The 17,683-nt window shown below is 39.9% G+C and overlaps 1 long non-coding RNA gene across 1 annotated transcript; it reads right to left on the reverse strand.

Annotated features, from left to right (window-relative positions):
* Positions 1-599: 599 nt before the first annotated feature.
* LOC132345279 (uncharacterized) lies at positions 600-12,080 on the reverse strand. The gene is made up of 3 exons (XR_009494509.1): positions 11,915-12,080; positions 1,994-2,075; positions 600-1,648 (listed from the first exon to the last, which is right to left on the reverse strand). It is a non-coding gene; the product is annotated as an uncharacterized lncRNA (long non-coding RNA).
* Positions 12,081-17,683: the final 5,603 nt, after the last annotated feature.

Consider the following 17,683-nt stretch of genomic DNA (forward strand, 5'->3'; position numbering starts at 1 on the left):
ACAATTATGTAAACTTTAAAAATAAAATAAAATTAAAACAAAACAAAACAAACAAACAAACAAAAAAGACTCTGATGCTGGGAGGGATTGGGGGCAGGAGGAGAAGGGGACGACAGAGGATGAGATGGCTGGATGGCATCACTGACTTGATGGACGTGAGTTTGAGTGAACTCTGGGAGTTGGTGATGGACAGGGAGGCCTGGTGTGCTGTGATTCATGGGGTCGCAAAGAGTCGGACAAGACTGAATGACTGAATTGAACTGAACTGAAAGGACAGTAGGCAGCCCAGATGGTGAAGGATCACCTGCAATGTAAGAATTGAGTCCAGGATTCAATGCCTGGATCAAGAAGATCCCCTTGAGAAGGGCATGGCTACCCACTGCAGCTTCTTCCCTGGAGAATTCCATGGACAGAGGAATCTGATGGGCTACAGTCAATCAGTTCACAAAGAGTGGGGCATGACTGAGCAACTAACACTTTGACTTTAGCTATCATTTTCAAAGGAGAGTAGAGGTAGATATTGAACTTGCACCAAAGGCAATCTAAAAGATAATCTTTGTAAATTGCTTACAAATTTTATGTCGAAGATTCTTAAAGATAGCTCTCCAACTTTGATTTCTCTCCCTATGTTGTAGCAGGATGGTAGCTAGGTATGGGCAGAAAAATGGGGGCAGGGGCCAGGTGGTGGGAAATTATACATCTTGCAAAAAGCTGGGGCCCATAGGCAGACGAAGGAAAGCAGGAACCTCCACACTGACAGGAAACCACATATTTGGGGTGATAAGGGTTTAGATAGCAGACAGAGAAAGGTGGCAAAGGGCAGGAATCTGCTGCATCCAAATGTAACTTGATCAGTTTGTTAGGGTCCATAAGTGGCTCATAGTATATTGTTTAAAAACGGCCCATTGTGGTGACCTGAAAAACAAGGGATGAAGTGACAGTGGCCACGTGGCCCTAATGGCATTCCATTTTTTCCTTAAGACGACATCCTGTTTTTCCATGTTGGTGCCAGTTTCTCAAGACTACATGACCACCCAACTATGAGACCCCTCTGAATACGTGATCATAAGACCCCAGCTGTGGGCTAAAGATAAACTAAGGCCCCCTCCCTTTGGGGCACAGTTTCCCATCAATAGGGTATAAGAAGTGTGACTGTAAAGGGAGAGCCCTGATTTTTCACTAAAGCCAGTCACTTTCTCTCTTCCTATAATAAATCCTTCTCTGCCTGACTGCCCAGCTTGTTCTCTTTTTCTCTGCTTTATGATGTTCTTATTGCAATAGAAATAACCTTACAGATAAGAAGTGCCCATCATGCACTGACATCATGACACTTTCTGATCTAAGCTAAATAAGGATAAAAATCCCTCCTCCCCTTGGGAAATTGGAGGTGGGATGAGAATCCTGGGAAGATGACCCCCAAACTCCTCCTTCCTTAGTAAATATTCTGCCCCTTCGTTTGTACATCCCTCATAACCAGCTTGCCAAAGAAACCTAGAGCAGCAGCTTCTCACCGGTCTGCCTGCTCTCCCTCAGAGAGCACACATATCCTTGCTTAAGTAAACTTTTACTTTGCTTTCTTAACTTCTCTGTTTCTTCTCTGAATTCTTTCATGATGAAGAACCTTAAATTCACTGGCAACATCAACATCCTGTTGCAAAGACAAAGGTTAGAGTTTCTGATTTCATATAGATATTTGATTTTACCTATAATACTTTAGAACTACCTTTTGAAATTGATAATTTTATAATTAAAGAAGTAATAATTTTCTGCTAATATTGTAGACTGATTTTATTATAAATTTATAATGCTGTAATAGCAAGACTTAAACTTATTACTTGTTTATATTTTTTTCCATAAATGGATGGATTACTAATCCTTCTTGCTATGACAATTGTTAAATTTTCCTAGCCCTTCAATTAAATAACAGTTTTTAGAACTCTCCTTAGATTCTGAGTCATGAAAGATCTCCAAGATGTGTTAATTAATGACTTACCATGGAAACAAAGAAGGAGATTGTGGAGGAGTGATTGATATTTACATCCTGTGGTACTTCAGTTCAATTATACCATTGAAACCTAGAACAATGCAATACTTTAAAGACCAGTTTTTTAAATTCTTAAATGTTCTATGCCTACTTATTCTAGAGAATTGTAGGTTATTTACAGGCTCTGGGAGGAAGGCCTTTGTGTTTTAAGCTAGGTGAGAACTCATTATTTGGTGTCTATTATTTTTTATGACACCTCATCATCAACGACTACTGCTAAGGCATTTATGCAACATTACTCTAACTCCTGTTTAGTGAGTTACTATAGAAACACATGTTCATGTAAAAATATCTCTTTTGACTTAAAAATTAAATTTTTGCTCAATTTACTACTTACTTGTTACATTCCTTGAGTCAAATGCATGGAATCCTTTGGAATAAGTGTCATAACGTGAAGTACAATAGGAAATATATTTTTCTAAAGACGAATTCTCCATGTAAACCGTTTTGTGTTAACGTTTCCTACCTTTCAGCTAGAGAAAGTGACTTGTGTTATTTCCTACAATTATTGGTAGGAACTGTATAAAAGCATACAATGAATAAAACTTTTCAAGTCACCATCTTGCAAGAAAAGCAAGTCTTGGAACAAGGCTCTTTCTGATCAAATTTTAAGTATAGTAACACAGTGCTATTTAATACCAAAAATCAAAGTAGGAAGTAAGGAGAACATGAAATAAGTCGTCCCTGGTGTCAGCATTTATGGTTCACTTGGGTAACATTTCAGAATGCTGGTCTTGTGATATTAGCTTTTTCCGCCAAGTGGCACATAGTGTTGTGTTTTCTGGTCTAAATTCCAGACTTAGAATGAGTAGCTTAGAAACTGAGGCAAAAGGGTGCCTGCTAACATCTAGTTTAATTTTAGAAATGTTTTTAATTGTAGTCAGCTTAATTTTTACTAAGGATATGCATATAAAATAATGGAGGAGATGGATCAGTTCATTACTGTTGACATTGCACAACAGAATCAGTCTGCTAATGTGTTTCTTCTTTATTTATTCAATCATTAAGCACTTTTGAGTATTTATTTCTATGCCAAGATTACTATCAAAGTTGCTGAAAAGAAATAGAAACATGAATAAGGCACGGCTCCTGGCTTCCAGAAATCAGTACAGGCTAGTGAGAGTTTAGTATTGCCCGTGCATGTATGCTGCTGCTGCTGCTGCTAAGTTGCTTCAGTCGTGTCCGACTCTGTGCGACCCCATAGACAGCAGCCCACCAGGCTTCCCCGTCCCTGGGATTCTCCAGGCAAGAACACTGGAGTGGGTTGCCATTTCCTTCTCCATTGCATGTATGGGGGGATTTTAAATTGTTGATCATTTAAATTAAAATTTGGCATTTGCAACTGACTAAAAATAGAAGAGCATAATTGGAGGAAGTTTATTAAGAGTTGCCAGTCCAGGTTCTATGTAAGAAACTGGATGCTTGGGGCTGGTGCACTGGGACGACCCGGGGGGATGGTATGGGGAGGGAGGAGGGTTCAGGATGGGGAACACATGTATACCTGTGGCGGATTCATTTTGATGTATGGCAAAACCAATACAATATTGTAAAGTTAAAAAATAAAATTAAAAAAATGGAAAAAAAAAAAAAGAAGATATTCTAAATCACTAATGCAGAGAAGGAGCAGATTTCTCATTCTATGAGACTCATATCCCTCTCAAACTGAGGTTACTCACAATCTTAAGTTCCTATTCTAATTGAGTTTACTCTTTAGGTAAGCTCAATCAATGTTTGGTATTCTCCTGTCCTCTCTCCCTTGGTAAGCATTTAATTTTCTTGAGGCATCATGAGAGCATAAGGTGGAGGTAAGAAAGTTTGAATTCACTCATGCTTGATTCCTGTCCCTGTATTCTGGCCTCTACTTCATAGTAATGAAGATACATTCCTTGGATAGAAGTATGTTATATGGCATGCCATGACAGTGATTAATGTTTGGCTGTATGAGCACTTGATGCAGAATGCTTTCAACTAGTCCACACAGTAATGGTTCTTTTGAATTAGAGCTGTGTCTACCAGCTGGGAAGATGATTGTTATCTTGCTTTTTGAAGTTATTCAGTCAATCAGTATTCATGAGATACATATTTGTGATACAGTGAGTTGATGTGCATGGGTTTTCCTGGGTTTACCATATACCCTAACATTGAGAGAGTTTCCCTGGTAGTTAAACTGGTAAAGAATCTGCCTGCAATGCAGGAGACCTGGGTTTGATTCCTGGGTAGGGAAGACCCACTGGAGAAGGAATAGGCTACCCATTCCAGTATTCTTGGGCTTCCCTGGTGGCTCAGCTGGTAAAGAATCTGCCTGCAAGGCGGGAGACCTGGGTTGGATCCCTGAGTGGGGAAGATCTCCTGGAGAAGGGAATGGCTAGCCACTCCTTATTCTGGCCGGGAGAATTCCATAGACTGTATACTCCATGGGGTCACAAAGAGCCAGACACAACTGAACAAGTTTTACTTTCACTACCACTGAGAAGCAGTTTGTCTTATAAAAGAGTAGAAAACTCAGGAACAGTTGGGAGTCAAATTCCTGTGAGGTTGTGAAGTGTTAGTCACTCAGCTCAGTGATGTCCAACTCTGTGATCCCACGGACTGAGGCTCACCAGGCTCGTCTGTCCGTGGGATTCCCCAGGCAAGAATACTGGATTGATTGCCATTTTCTTTTCCAGGGGCTCTTCCCCACTCAAGGATAGAACCCATGTCACTTGTGACTCCTGCATTGGCAAGTAAATTATGTACCACTAATGCCACCTGGGAAGCTCCACTTTAAAGATTATTGAGACAAAATTATGTTGGAATAAGAAAAGCCATGAGCATCCTCTAAGAGAGAATCTTGAAACAGGTTATAGTAACTATTATGTCTTTGTGGTGGTAATGAGTGTCCATTTGATGTGCAAGGCATAGTTACCATGTGTTATATGTAATCATACAAGTGGGTATATGCATCCAAATACATATTTAGAAAATTTGTATTTAGAAATTCAGTGAAATTTGTATTTAGAAATTCAATGAAATACAAAGAAATTTGTATCTATAAATGTCCTCAATATGATCTATCTGATGGTTAAAAATGCCCCCCTGTGGACTCACTTAATTATAATACCATCCTCCAACTAGACCTCTTTTGTAGATGAGAAGGAAAATGGTCAGAAGTCCCATATATACAGGTTATCTTTGTTTGGAAATAAAAAAACCTCTAATGCAGGAGTTGTGGGCTTATTTCTTCTATACTCCCTATAATTTCCCCAAAACTTTCAGGTTCAAACTGTCCCCCTTATCCAGGGCTGCCCAAACCTAGCCCACAGGAGCCTCCACAATCTCTGGTAATGCCTCCATCATGAGCAGTAGCAGCTCCTATCCCAGTGGATCCTAACCCAACTCCGATAACCTCTAGGCTATATCCTTCTGTCCTTCCAGTACAGGAAGTTCCTAATGGGGACTTGGGATCCATGCAAGTCCATGTCCCTTTCCCCCTCCAAGATTTAAGACAAATTAAATTAGACCTAGGAAGCTTTACTGAAGATCCTGACAACTATAAAGTGTTTTCCAGGATCTAACACAATTTTTTGAAATGGCATGGAAAGATGTCATGCTAATCCTGACTAGCACCCTTACTGACAATTAAAGTAGTAGACTAAAAATGCCCAGTAATGGGGAGATGAATGGTATGCTACTAGCATGCAGGGGAGATCTGACAGTTAATCAGCCTGGTTACCTACAGGGTTCCAGGCAGTGCCCATCAGTTCAGTTCAGTCGCTCAGTCGTGTCTGACTCTTTGCAACTCCATGAGTTGCAGCACGCCAGGCCTCCCAGTCCATCACCAACTCCCGGAGTTCACTCAAACTCACGTCCATTGAGTCGGTGATACCATCCAGCCATCTCATCCTCTGTTGTCCCCTTCTCCTCCTGCCCCCAATCCCTCCCAGCATCAGAGTCTTTTCCAATGAGTCAGCTCTTCGCATGAGGTAGCCAAAGTACTGTAGTTTCAGCTTTAGCATCATTCCTTCCAAAGAAATCCTAGGGCTGATCTCCTTTAGAATGGACTGGTTGGATCTCCTTGCAGTCCAAGGGACACCCAAGAGTCTTCTCCAACACCACAGTTCAAAAGCATCAACACTTCAGCACTCAGCTTTCTTCATAGTCCAACTTTCACATCCACACATGACTACTGGAAAAACCATAGCCTTGACTACACGGACCTTTGTTGGCAAAGTAATGTCTCTGCTTTTCAATATGCTATCTAGGTTGGTCATAACTTTCATTCCAAGGAGTAAGCATCTTTTAATTTCATGGCTGCAATCACCATCTGCTGTGATTTTGGAGCCCCCAAAAAGTAAAGTCTGACACTGTTTCCACTGTTTTCCCATCTATTTGCCATGAAGTGATGGGACCAGATGCCATGATCTTCGTTTTCTGAATGTTGAGCTTTAAGCCAACTTTTTCACTCTCCACTTTCACTTTCATCAAGAGGCTTTTGAGTTCCTCCTCACTTTCTGCCATAAGGGTGGTGTCATCTGCATATCTGAGGTTATTGACATTTCTCCCAGCAATCTTGATTCCAGCTTGTGCTTCTTCAAGCCCAGTGTTTCTCATGATGTACTCTAATCTTACTGCACTGTGGTCAGAAAGGATGATTGGGATGATTTCAATTTTTTGAATTTACCAAGGCTAGATTTATGGCCCAGGATGTGATCTATCCTGGAGATGGTTCCATGTGCACTTAAGAAAAGGTGAAATTTATTGTTTTGGGATGAAATGTCCTATAGATATCAATTAGGTCTAACTGGTTCATTGTGTCATTTATTTACTTATTAATTTTTTAAAATTTTATTTTATTTTTAAACTTTACATAATTGTACTAGTTTTGCCAAATATCAAAATGAATCCGCCACAGGTATACATGTGTTCCCCATCCTGAACCCTCCTCCCTCCTCCCTCCCCATACCATCCCTCTGGGTCGTCCCAGTGCACTAGCCCCAAGCATCCAGTTTTGTGCATCGAACCTGGACTGGCAACTCATTTCATACATGATATTTTACATGTTTCCCAAATCTTCCCACCCTCTACCTCTCCCACAGAGTCCATAAGACTGTTCTATACATCAGTGTCTCTTTTGCTGTCTCGTACACACGGTTATTGTTACCATCTTTCTAAATTCCATATATATGCATTAGTATACTGTATTGGTGTTTTTCTTTCTGGCTTACTTCACTCTGTATAATAGGCTCAAGTTTGTGTTTCCTTGTTGATTTTCTGTTTCGTTGATCTATCCATAGGTGTGGGTGGGATATTAATATCTCCCACTATTATTGTGTTATTGTTAATTTCCCCTTTCATATTTGTTAGCATTTGCCTTACATATTGTGGTGCTCCTATGTTGGGTGCATATATATTTATAATTGTTATATCTTCTTCTGGGATTGATCCTTTGATCATTATGTAGTGTCCTTCTTTGTCTCTTTTCATAGCCTTTATTTTAGAGCCTATTTTATCTGACATGAGTATTGCTACTCCTGATTTTTTTTTTTTTTTTGTCTCCATTTGCGTGAAATATCTTTTTCCAGCCCTTCATTTTCACCCTGTGTGTGTCCCCTGTTTTGAGGTGGGTCTCTTGTAGACAACATATATAGGGGTCTTGTTTTTGTATCCATTCAGCCAGTCTTTGTCTTTTGATTGGGGCATTCAACCCATTTACATTTAAGGTAATTATTGATAAGTATGATCCCGTTGCCATTTACTTTGCTGTTTTGGGTTCGAGTTTATTTACCCTTTCTGTGTTTCCTGCCTAGAGAAGATCCTTTAGCATTTGTTGGAGAGCTGGTTTGGTGGTGCTGAATTCTCTCAGCTTTTGCTTGTCTGAAAAGCTTTTGATTTCTCCTTCATATTTGAAGGAGATTCTTGCTGGGTACAGTAATCTGGGCTGTAGGTTTTTCTCTTTCATCACTTCAAGTATGTCCTGCCATTCCCTCCTGGCCTGAAGAGTTTCTATTGAAAGATCAGCTGTTACCCTTATAGGAATCCCCTTGTGTGTTATTTGTTGTTTTTCCCTTGCTGCTTTTAATATTTGTTCATGTTTGATCTTTGTTAATTTGATTAATATGTGTCTTGGGGTGTTTTTCCTTGGGTTTATTCTGTTTGGGACTCTCTGAGTTTCTTGAACTTGTGTAACTATTTCCTTTCCCATTTTAGGGAAGTTTTCAACTATTGTCTCCTCGAGTATTTTCTCATGGCCTTTCTTTTTGTCTTCTTCTGGGACTCCTATGATTCAAATATTGGGGCATTTCACATTTTTCCAGAGGTCCCTGAGGTTGTCCTCATTTAATTCTTTTTTCTTTTCTCCTCTCTGCTTCATTTATTTCCACCATTCTATCTTCTACCTCATTTATCCTATCTTCTGCCTCAGGTATTCTACTGTTGGTTCCCTCCAGAGTGTTTTTGATCTCATTTATTGCACTATTCCTTATTGATTGACTCTTTTTTATTTCTTCTAAGTCCTTGTTAAACATTTCTTGCATCTTCTCAATCCTTGTCTCTGGCTATTTTTCTGTAACTCCATTTTGTTTTCAAGATTTTGGATCATTTTTACTATCATTCTTCTGAATTCTTTTTCAGGTAGACTCCCTATCTCTTCCTCTTTTGTTTGGTTTGGTGGGCATTTGTGATGTTCCTTTACCTGCTGAGTATTTCTCTGCCTTTTCATCTTATTTAGATTGCTGTGTTTGGGGTGGCCTTTCTGTATTCTTGCAGTTTGTGGTTCCTCTTCATTGTGGAGGTTCCTCCCTGTGGGTGGGGTTGGATGAGTGGTTTGTCAAGGTTTCTGGTTAGGGAAGCTTGCGTCTGTGTTCTGGTGGGTGGAGCTGGATTTCTTCTCTCTGGAGTGCAATGAAGTGTCCAGTAGTGAGTTTTGAGATGTCTGTGAGTTTGGTGTGACTTTGGGCAGCCTGTATATTGAAGTTCAGCTATGTTCCTGCTTTGCTGGAGAATTTGTGTGGTATGTCTTTCTCTGGAACTTGTTGGCTCTTGGGCGGTGCTTGGTTTCAGTGTAGGTATGGAGGCTTTTGAATGATCTCTTATTGATTAATGTTCCCTGGAGTCAGGAGTTCTCTGATGTTCTCAGGTTTTGGGCTTAAGCCTCCTGCCTCTGGTTTTCAATCTTATTCTTACAGTAGCCTCAAGACTTCTCCATCCATACAGCACCAATGATAAAACTTTTAGGTTAATGATGAAAAGATTCTCCACAGTGAGGGACACCCAGAGAGGTTCACAGAGTTACATGGAGAAGAGAAGAAGGAGGAGGGAGATGGAGGTGACCAGGATGAGAAGAGGGGGAATCAAAAGGGGAGAGAGAAATCCAGCCAGTAAACAATTCCCTATGTGCTCTCCACTGTCTGGAACCCTCAGAGAGGTTCATGGAGTTACACAGAGAAGAGAAGAGGGAGGAAGGAGATAGAGGTGAGGGGGAGAAAAAGGGGAATCAAAAAGAAAGAGATAGATCTAGGCAGTACTCTGTTCCCTAAGTGTTCTCCACAGCCTGGAACACACACAGAGATTCACAGAGTTGTGTAGAGAGGACAAGGGGGAGGGAGGAGATAGAGTTGACCTGGGGGAGAAAAAGGAGAGTCAAAAGGGGGATAGAGTAATCAAGCCAGTAATCACACTCTTAAGTAAAAATGGGTACTGAAGATTGGATTCTTAAATGTACAATATTGATAACAAATACCAAAAAGCAAAGATTAAAAATCTACAGTAGAGGTTAGACTCTCAAAAATACAATATTAAAAAAAATCACAAAAAGTATAAGAAATATATATGAAGTTTGCTTTAAAAATAGGGTCTTTTTTTTTTTTTTTGCAAGGTAATAATAGTAGATTATAGAAATGAAAATTAAAGGAGTAATAGGGGACTTTAAAAAAAGAAAAAAATTTAATTAAAAAAATGATAATAGTAAAAATACATCTAAGAATTTCTCTGGAACTGTTGCGGGCAGTGTGGGGTCAGTTCAGTTTCAGATAGTTCCTTGTTCCCGCTTATACTTCTCAAAATCAATAGGCCCTTTCCAGTGTAGTCAGTGTTAACTACAGGGATTTTAATCTGTTGCACCTGTCACTTCCAAAGCGGTTGCCTCTGTTTATCTGGCTTCTTCTGTTTGCAGGTCTCTTCAGTGTCTAATTTCTGCCCTGACACAAGAAGGTGAAAGTGGTCTCTTGTTTAGGCTCACTTGTTCAGTCGTGCTGTGGGGAGGGAGGAACACTGAAAAAAAAATATCACTGGCATGTGTGGGGAGTGTTCGCAGTGTCTCAGCCGCACTAGGTTTGCCCCGGCTCATGGTGTGTGTGCTTTCCCAGTCTGTACTGCTCAGGCTCCAGGTTGCCCTGCAGGGAGTGGGCCCTGGATTGCGTGCACTTCCCCGCTCTAAGCCACTCAGGTTCAGGTTCTTGGGTAGTCCACGAAGGCACAGACTCAGTTGGGCCTGTGTTTTGTGCCCTTCCCAGGTCCAAGAAGCTCAGGCAACCAGGTGCTTGTTGAGTGCACTCTCCTCAGGTGGCGAGTGTGTCTTATCACCTCCCTGGTCCCAGCCGCTTGGTTTCCTGGGTGGCAGTGGTGCACCCATCTCCAGCGTGCCATGTGTCTCTTCGGGGAAGCTGAGCTCTGGCTGCGACCCTCCCAGATGTCAACAGTCTGGAATCCCAGGAAGTCTTGGTTAGAAACCGGAAGCCTGTTCGCAGTTTGGTAGGGAATGCCATCTCTGGGGCCAAGTTTGCCCCTTTCTGGCTATGGCTGGTGCCCATCTGCCCCCTGCCTCCAGCGGGGGTTGGACTGGTCCACAGCCTGCTAGCTCTCCTCTGGTATTCGTTCAGTCCTTTGTTCTGTGAGCAGGCCTGGCAGTGCCTTAGGTCAGGGCTTTTGCAGGATAGTTCTGTCGCTCTCTCTCTCTCTCTCTTTTTATCCGCTCTCTCTCTCTGGCTATCCCACAGTTTAGGTTGCTATCTCATGTTAGCTCCCTCAGATTGCCCTCAGGGCATTCAGGCCCAGTCCTTACCCCAAGCAATGCAGCCTGCTCCTCCATGTTCAGCCCCCTCTTGCTGGTGCCAGATGTGAGCGTCTGGGGTACTTCTCTCCTGGGAGTTGCCATTAGGCACATAATCTGTGGATTTTATTTATTTATTTATTTTTCCTCCTGGTTATGTTGCCCTCTGAGATTCCAAAACTCCCCACAGACCTGCTAGTGAGAGGGTTTCCTGGTGTTTGGAAACTTCTCCTCTTTGAAGACTCCCTTCCCGGGATGGATCTCTGTCCCTAACTCTTTTGCCTCTCTTTTTATCTTTTATATTTTGTCCTACCTCTTTTCGAAGACAATGGGCTGCTTTTCTGGGTGCCTGATATCCTCTGCCAGCATTTAGAAGTTGTTTTGTGGAATTTGCTCAGCATTCAAAAGTTCTTTTGATGAATTTGTGGCGGAGAAAGTGGTGTCCCCTTCCTATTCATCTGTCATCTTAGGACCGCACCCCCCCACCCCAACCCCCCCCCCCCCACACACACACACACACACACACTCCAGTATTCTTGTCTGGAGAATCCCCACGGAAAGAGGAGCCTGGAGGGCTATGAATGGTCCATGTGGTTGCAGAGTCAGACACGACTGAGCAACTAAACACAGCACAGAGATATATAAGACTTTGTAATCCTATATATACAAGATAGAATAAATAAGAATCATAGAGTCACTACTCCTATGGAAAGCTACTCAAATAACAGTGTCTTGTGGGCTGTTTAAATTCCTGTCGTATAATATGACACTAATAATTTATGAAAAGGAAACAGAAGGAGGCAGAAAGGAAGGAATGGCTAGACAGGAAGTTAGAGAACACATACCTTCAAGCAACTTGCTTTTGTGGTCAGTGGAATTGGAAAGGAGGCCAGCCAAGAGTGAAAAACGAATAATAGTTGGTACAGTCGAACTGGCTGAATATTTTCCCAAAGATCTAAGAAACATTTATAAAATATTTAAAGAGGTAAAAGTTTCAGCTAACTGTGTATATCATAAAATAGATATCCTTTAATTGACTGAGGTCTAATGATAGTCTTTATATTTCAAGGTTGGAGGATATAATTTTCTGGTGCCATGAAATATTCCTCCACTTAAGAGGCCTAAATCTTCTTGTTTTCTCTCTGTTATTCATGTCATTTATTCTCTTGGGTCTACTAGTACTTTATTTAGCTAAAGTCTATCTACATGATGAAAGTGAAAGAGGAGAGTGAAAAAGTTGGCTTAAAGCTCATCATTCAGGAAACTAAGATCATGGCATCCAATCCCATCACTTCATGGCAAATAGATGGGGAAACAGTGGCTGACTTTATTTTTTGGGGCTCCAAAATCACTGCAGATGGTGACTGCAGCCATGAAATTAAAAGATGCTTACTCCTTAGAAGGAAAGTCATGACCAACCTAGATAGCATATTCAAAAGCAGAGACGGACCTTTGCCAACAAAGGTGCGTCTAGTCAAGACTACGGTTTTTCCAGTGGTCATGTATGGATGTGAGAGTTGGACTATGAAGAAAGCTGAGCACTGAAGAATTGATGCTTTTGAACTGTGGTGCTGGAGAAGACTCCTGAGAGTCCCTTGGACTGCAAGCAGATCCAACCTGTCCATCCTAAAGGAGATCAGTCCTGAGTGTTCATTGGAAGGACTGATGTTGAAGCTGAAACTCCAATACTTTGGTCACCGGATGCAAAGAGCTGACTCATTAGAAAAGACCCTGATGCTGGGAAAGACTGAGGGCAGGAGGAGAAGGGGATGACTGAGGATGAGATGGTTGGATGGTATCACTGACTCGATGGACATGAGTTTGGGTAAACTCTGGGAGTTGACGGACAGGGAGGCCTGGCATGCTGTGATCCATGTGGTTGCAAAGAGTCGGACACGACTGAGTGACTGAACTGAACTGATTTTATACTAGCAGACAATGAACTAACTCTTTAATATGCCTACCTAATATTCAGTTGTGAAACATGATTTATTTATCAAGATCCTTACGGGTGAGCATTTCATTTATTTACATTCTTTTGGTATTATTAACTGTGGTATAATAACTTATCATGGGAAAATATAATTTCACACACTTGTAAATACTGATTTTTTGTAGAATAGAATAGATTTCTGAATTGCAATTTCCAGGTCAAATGGTATATGCATTTTAAAAGCAGCTTTATTGAGGTTTTATTGACATACAATAGACTATACATGATTAAAGTGTTTGTTCAATTTAATAAATTTTGATGTATATGTACAACCATGATCCATGATCACAATCAAGATTATGAACATATCCATCTCCTGCCAAAATATATTCATGCCCCTTTGTATTCTGTCCTAGTCTGTCCTTTTGCCCAACACCTTCTGGTTCTTAGGCAACCAGTGATCAGCTATATTTCACTGTGGGCTAGTTTACATTTTATAAAATTTTATGTAATCAGAATTATGCAGTATGTACTCTTTTGTTTGGAGTTCTTTCATTGGAATAATTATTTTGAGATTTATTTGAGTTGTTGCCTCTATCAATAAACCATTGTTTTTATTGTGTGCCTGTCAGCATATCTGGAAGTTCCAGCAGTGGCACAGGACTGGAAAAGATCAATCCTCTTTCCAGTTTCCAAGAAGGGTAGTAGTAAAGACTGTTCAAACCATCAGACAATTGCACTCGTCTCCCATGCTAGTAAGATCATGCTTAAAATCTTACATGCTAGGCTTCAACATTGTTCAAACCAAGAACTTCCAGACATCCATGCTGAGTTTAGGAAAGGCAAAGGAACCAGAGATCAAGTTGCCAACATTCTCTGGATCATAAGCACGCAAGGGAACTCCAGAAAAACATCTACCTGTGTTTCATCTACTAAGCTAAAGCCTTTGACTGTGTGGATCATAACAAACTATGGAAAGCTCTTAAAGAAATGGGAATACCAGACCATCTTACCTGTCTCCTGAGAAACCTGTATGTGGGTCAAGAAGGAACTGTTAGAAACCTGTATGGAACAATTGACTAGTTCAGGACTGAGCAAGGAGTACAACAGGGCAGTCTGCTGTCATCCTGTTTGTTTAACCTACATGCTGAGCACATAAGAAATGCTAAGGTGAATGAATTACAAACTAGAATCAAGATAGGTGAGAGAAACATCAACAACCTCTAATGGCAGAATGGCAGAAAGTGAAGAGAAATGAAAAGAGCCTCTTGATGAGGGTGAAGGAGGAAAATGAGAGATATGGCTTAAAACTAAATATTAAAAAAACTAATATCATGGCATCTGGTCCCATCACTTCATGGCAAATAGGAGAAAAGTTGAAAGTAGTGACAGATTTCCTCTTCCTTGGCTCTAAAATCACTGCAGATGGTGACGTGACTTCAGCCATGAAATCAGGAGATGATTGCTTCTTGCAGGAAAGCTATGGCAAACCTAGACAGTTGTGTTGAAAAGCAGAGACATTACTCTGCTGACAAAGGTCCATATAGTCAAGGCTATGGTCTTCCCAATGGTCATGTATGGATTTGAAAGATGGACCATAAAGAAGGCAGAGGGCCAAGAACTGATGCCTTGTCTGACTCTTTGTGACCCCATGGACCGAAGCATGCCAGGTTTCCCTCTCCTTCACTATCTCTGGGAGTTTGTTCAAATTCAAGTCCATTGAGTGGGTGATGCTAACTATCTCACCCTCTGTTGCCCCTTCTTCTTTTTTGTTCAGTCTTTCCAAGCATCACAGTCTTTTCCCTTGAGTTGGCTCTCCGCATCTAGTGGCCAAAGTATTGAAGCTTCAGCTTCAATATCAGTCCTTCCAATGAATATTCGAGGTTGAATTCCTTTCAGACTGACTGGTTTGATCTCCTTGCAGACCATGGGACTCCAAGAGTCTTCTCTAGCATCACAATATGAAAGCATCAATTCTTCAGTGCCCAGCCTTCTTTATGGTCCAACTCTCACATCCATACATGACTTCTGGGAAAACCATAACTTTGACTATACAGAATTTTGTCAGCAAAGTGATGATTCTGCTTTTTAATGTGCTGTCTAGGTTTGTCATAGCTTTCCTTCCAAGGAGTAAACGTCTTTGAATTTCATGCTTGCAGTCAATATCAGCAGTGATTTTTTAAATGTTTACCTTTTTTTAAAATAGATGGTCAAATTATTTTGTCTATATTTTGCTATCTTATTAATATATTTAAATTGAAACATAATTGATTCACATAATTATATTAGTTTCAGGTGTACAGCATACTGATTCAATAATATAATTATACTCCTCTTAAAATTACTGCAAGATAATGACTATATTTCCCCATGCTATATAATGTATCCTTGTTGCTTATCTATTTTACAAACAATAGTTTGTGTCTTTGAATCCCATGTCCCTGTCTTGCTCCTGCTTCCCATCCCCACTGGCATCTACTAGTTTGTTTTCTATATCTGTGAGTCTGTTTCTGTTTTGTTATATGCATTCATTTATTTTATTTTTTAGATTCAACACACAAGTGATAACATACTGTCTTTCTCTGACTTATCTCACTAAGCATAATAATATCTAGGTCCATCCACACTGTTGCAAATGGCAGAATTTCATTCTTTTTAATGGCTAATTAATATTCCATTATGTGTGTATATATGTGACATTTTTCTTTATCTTTTGATGGGTACTTAGATTGCTTACATATCTTGGCTATAGTTGCTAGTGCCGTTATGAGTATTTGGATGCATGCTTCTTTTTGAAATAGCATTTTCATTTTCTTTGGATATGTTCCCAGCAGTGGAAATGCTAGATCATATGGTAGATCTCCTTTAATTTCTCTTCCTGTGTTCCATACTGGCTGCAGTAATTTACAATCCCACCAACAGTGTACTAGGGTTCCATTTTGTCGACATTTTCATAAACATTAGTTATTTGTAGACTTCTTGGTGATAGCCATATATACAGGTATGAAGTGATAACTCACTGTTGTTGTTTTATTTTTTAATCTGTGTATCTCTGATAATTAGTGATGTTTTACTTTTTTTTTCATGTACCTGCTAGCCATCTGTATATATTCTTTGAATAAATGTCTACTTATTTCTTAATGAGTGTCTTATGAGCTGTTAATATGTGTTGAATATTAACTACTTGGTCATATGATTTGCAAATAATTTCTCTCATTCAGTTGGTTACCTTTTCATTTTATTAATGGTTTCCTTTGCCACACAAAAGTTTTTAAATTTAAGCTGGTTTCACTTGTTTATTTTTGCTTTTACTTATTTTGCCTTAGGAGATAGATCCAAGAAAATATTGTAATGGTGACCTTACAGAATGAGTGTTTCTGAACAGATTGGCAATGGGTATTAGATCTTCTTTATATGTTCCATTGAATTCCCATGTGAAGACATTTGGCATTGAACTTTAAACAAAAAAGTTTTGTCTGCACTGTTTTTATTGCAAAGCACAGGCCCTTTGTTGATGCACATGGGTTTTCTCTAGTTGTGGGACATGGGCTCTTGAGTGAGTGGGCTCAGTAGTTGAGATGTGTGGGCTTTGTTGCCCCATGGCATGTGGGATCTTAGTTCCTTGACCAGGGATCAAACTTGAATACTTGCACTGGAAGGCAGACTCTTAACCACCGTACCACCAGGAAGGTCTGTAGTTTTGAACTTTTGTTTGCAGGGAGAATTTTGCTACAAATTCAATTCCACTACTAGTGATCAGTTTGCTCAGATTGTTTATTTCCTCCTGATTCAGCTCGAAAGGTTGTATGTTTCAAGAAACTGCCAGTTTCTTTTTGGTTGTACATTTTATTGGTATATAACTTAAAAAAATTCTTATTGCAAAAAAAAATTTTGGCAAAACTATGTTAAATCATAGTTTCCTTTCATTTTTTTTTTTTTTTTTTTCTCTCTCTATGGTATTGGTTGTGATTTCCCCTCTTTTATTTCTTGCTTTATTTGTTCAGGTCCCCTCTCTTTTCTTCTTGATGAGACTGGATATAGTTTATCAAATTTGCTAATATTTTCTAAGAAGAGCTCCCAGTTTCTTTGATATTTTCTGTTGTATTTTAGTCTCTATTTTATTTATCCCTCTCTGATCTTTATTTTTCCCTTTCTCTTGCTGACTTTGGGCTTTCATTGTTTTTCTTTTCCTAATTCGTTTAGTTGAAAGGTTAGGTTTGTATGGTGGGTTTTTTCTTGTGTGAGGTAGGCCTGCAGTCACTATTCTAAAACTTCCCTTTTTGAACTGCTTTTGCTGCATCCCATTTTTGTCTTGTGGTATTTTATGATTTCCTATTTGCTTCCTTATTGCCCTTTGGTTTTCTGGTGCTACGGTGTTTAGTCTACAGGCATTTGTACTTTTCCCATTTTCTTTCCTGTGATTGATTTCTAGTTTCACTCATTGTAGTCAGGAAAAAATGCTTGATATAATTTCTGTCCTCTCAAATTTGTTGAGATGTGATTTGTGGGATAACATATAATCTATTCTGTAGAATGTTCCTTGTGCACTTGAAAAGAATATGTATTCCGCTGGTTTAGATCAACTGTCTTATAGATATCTATTAAGTCCACTGGTTTATTATGTTATTTAAGACCACTGTTGCCTTATTGGTTTTCTGTCTGGGTGATATGTAGATTGAGG

This window comes from Bos taurus, chromosome 5, assembly GCF_002263795.3.
Source record: "Bos taurus isolate L1 Dominette 01449 registration number 42190680 breed Hereford chromosome 5, ARS-UCD2.0, whole genome shotgun sequence".
NCBI lineage: Eukaryota > Metazoa > Chordata > Mammalia > Artiodactyla > Bovidae > Bos > Bos taurus.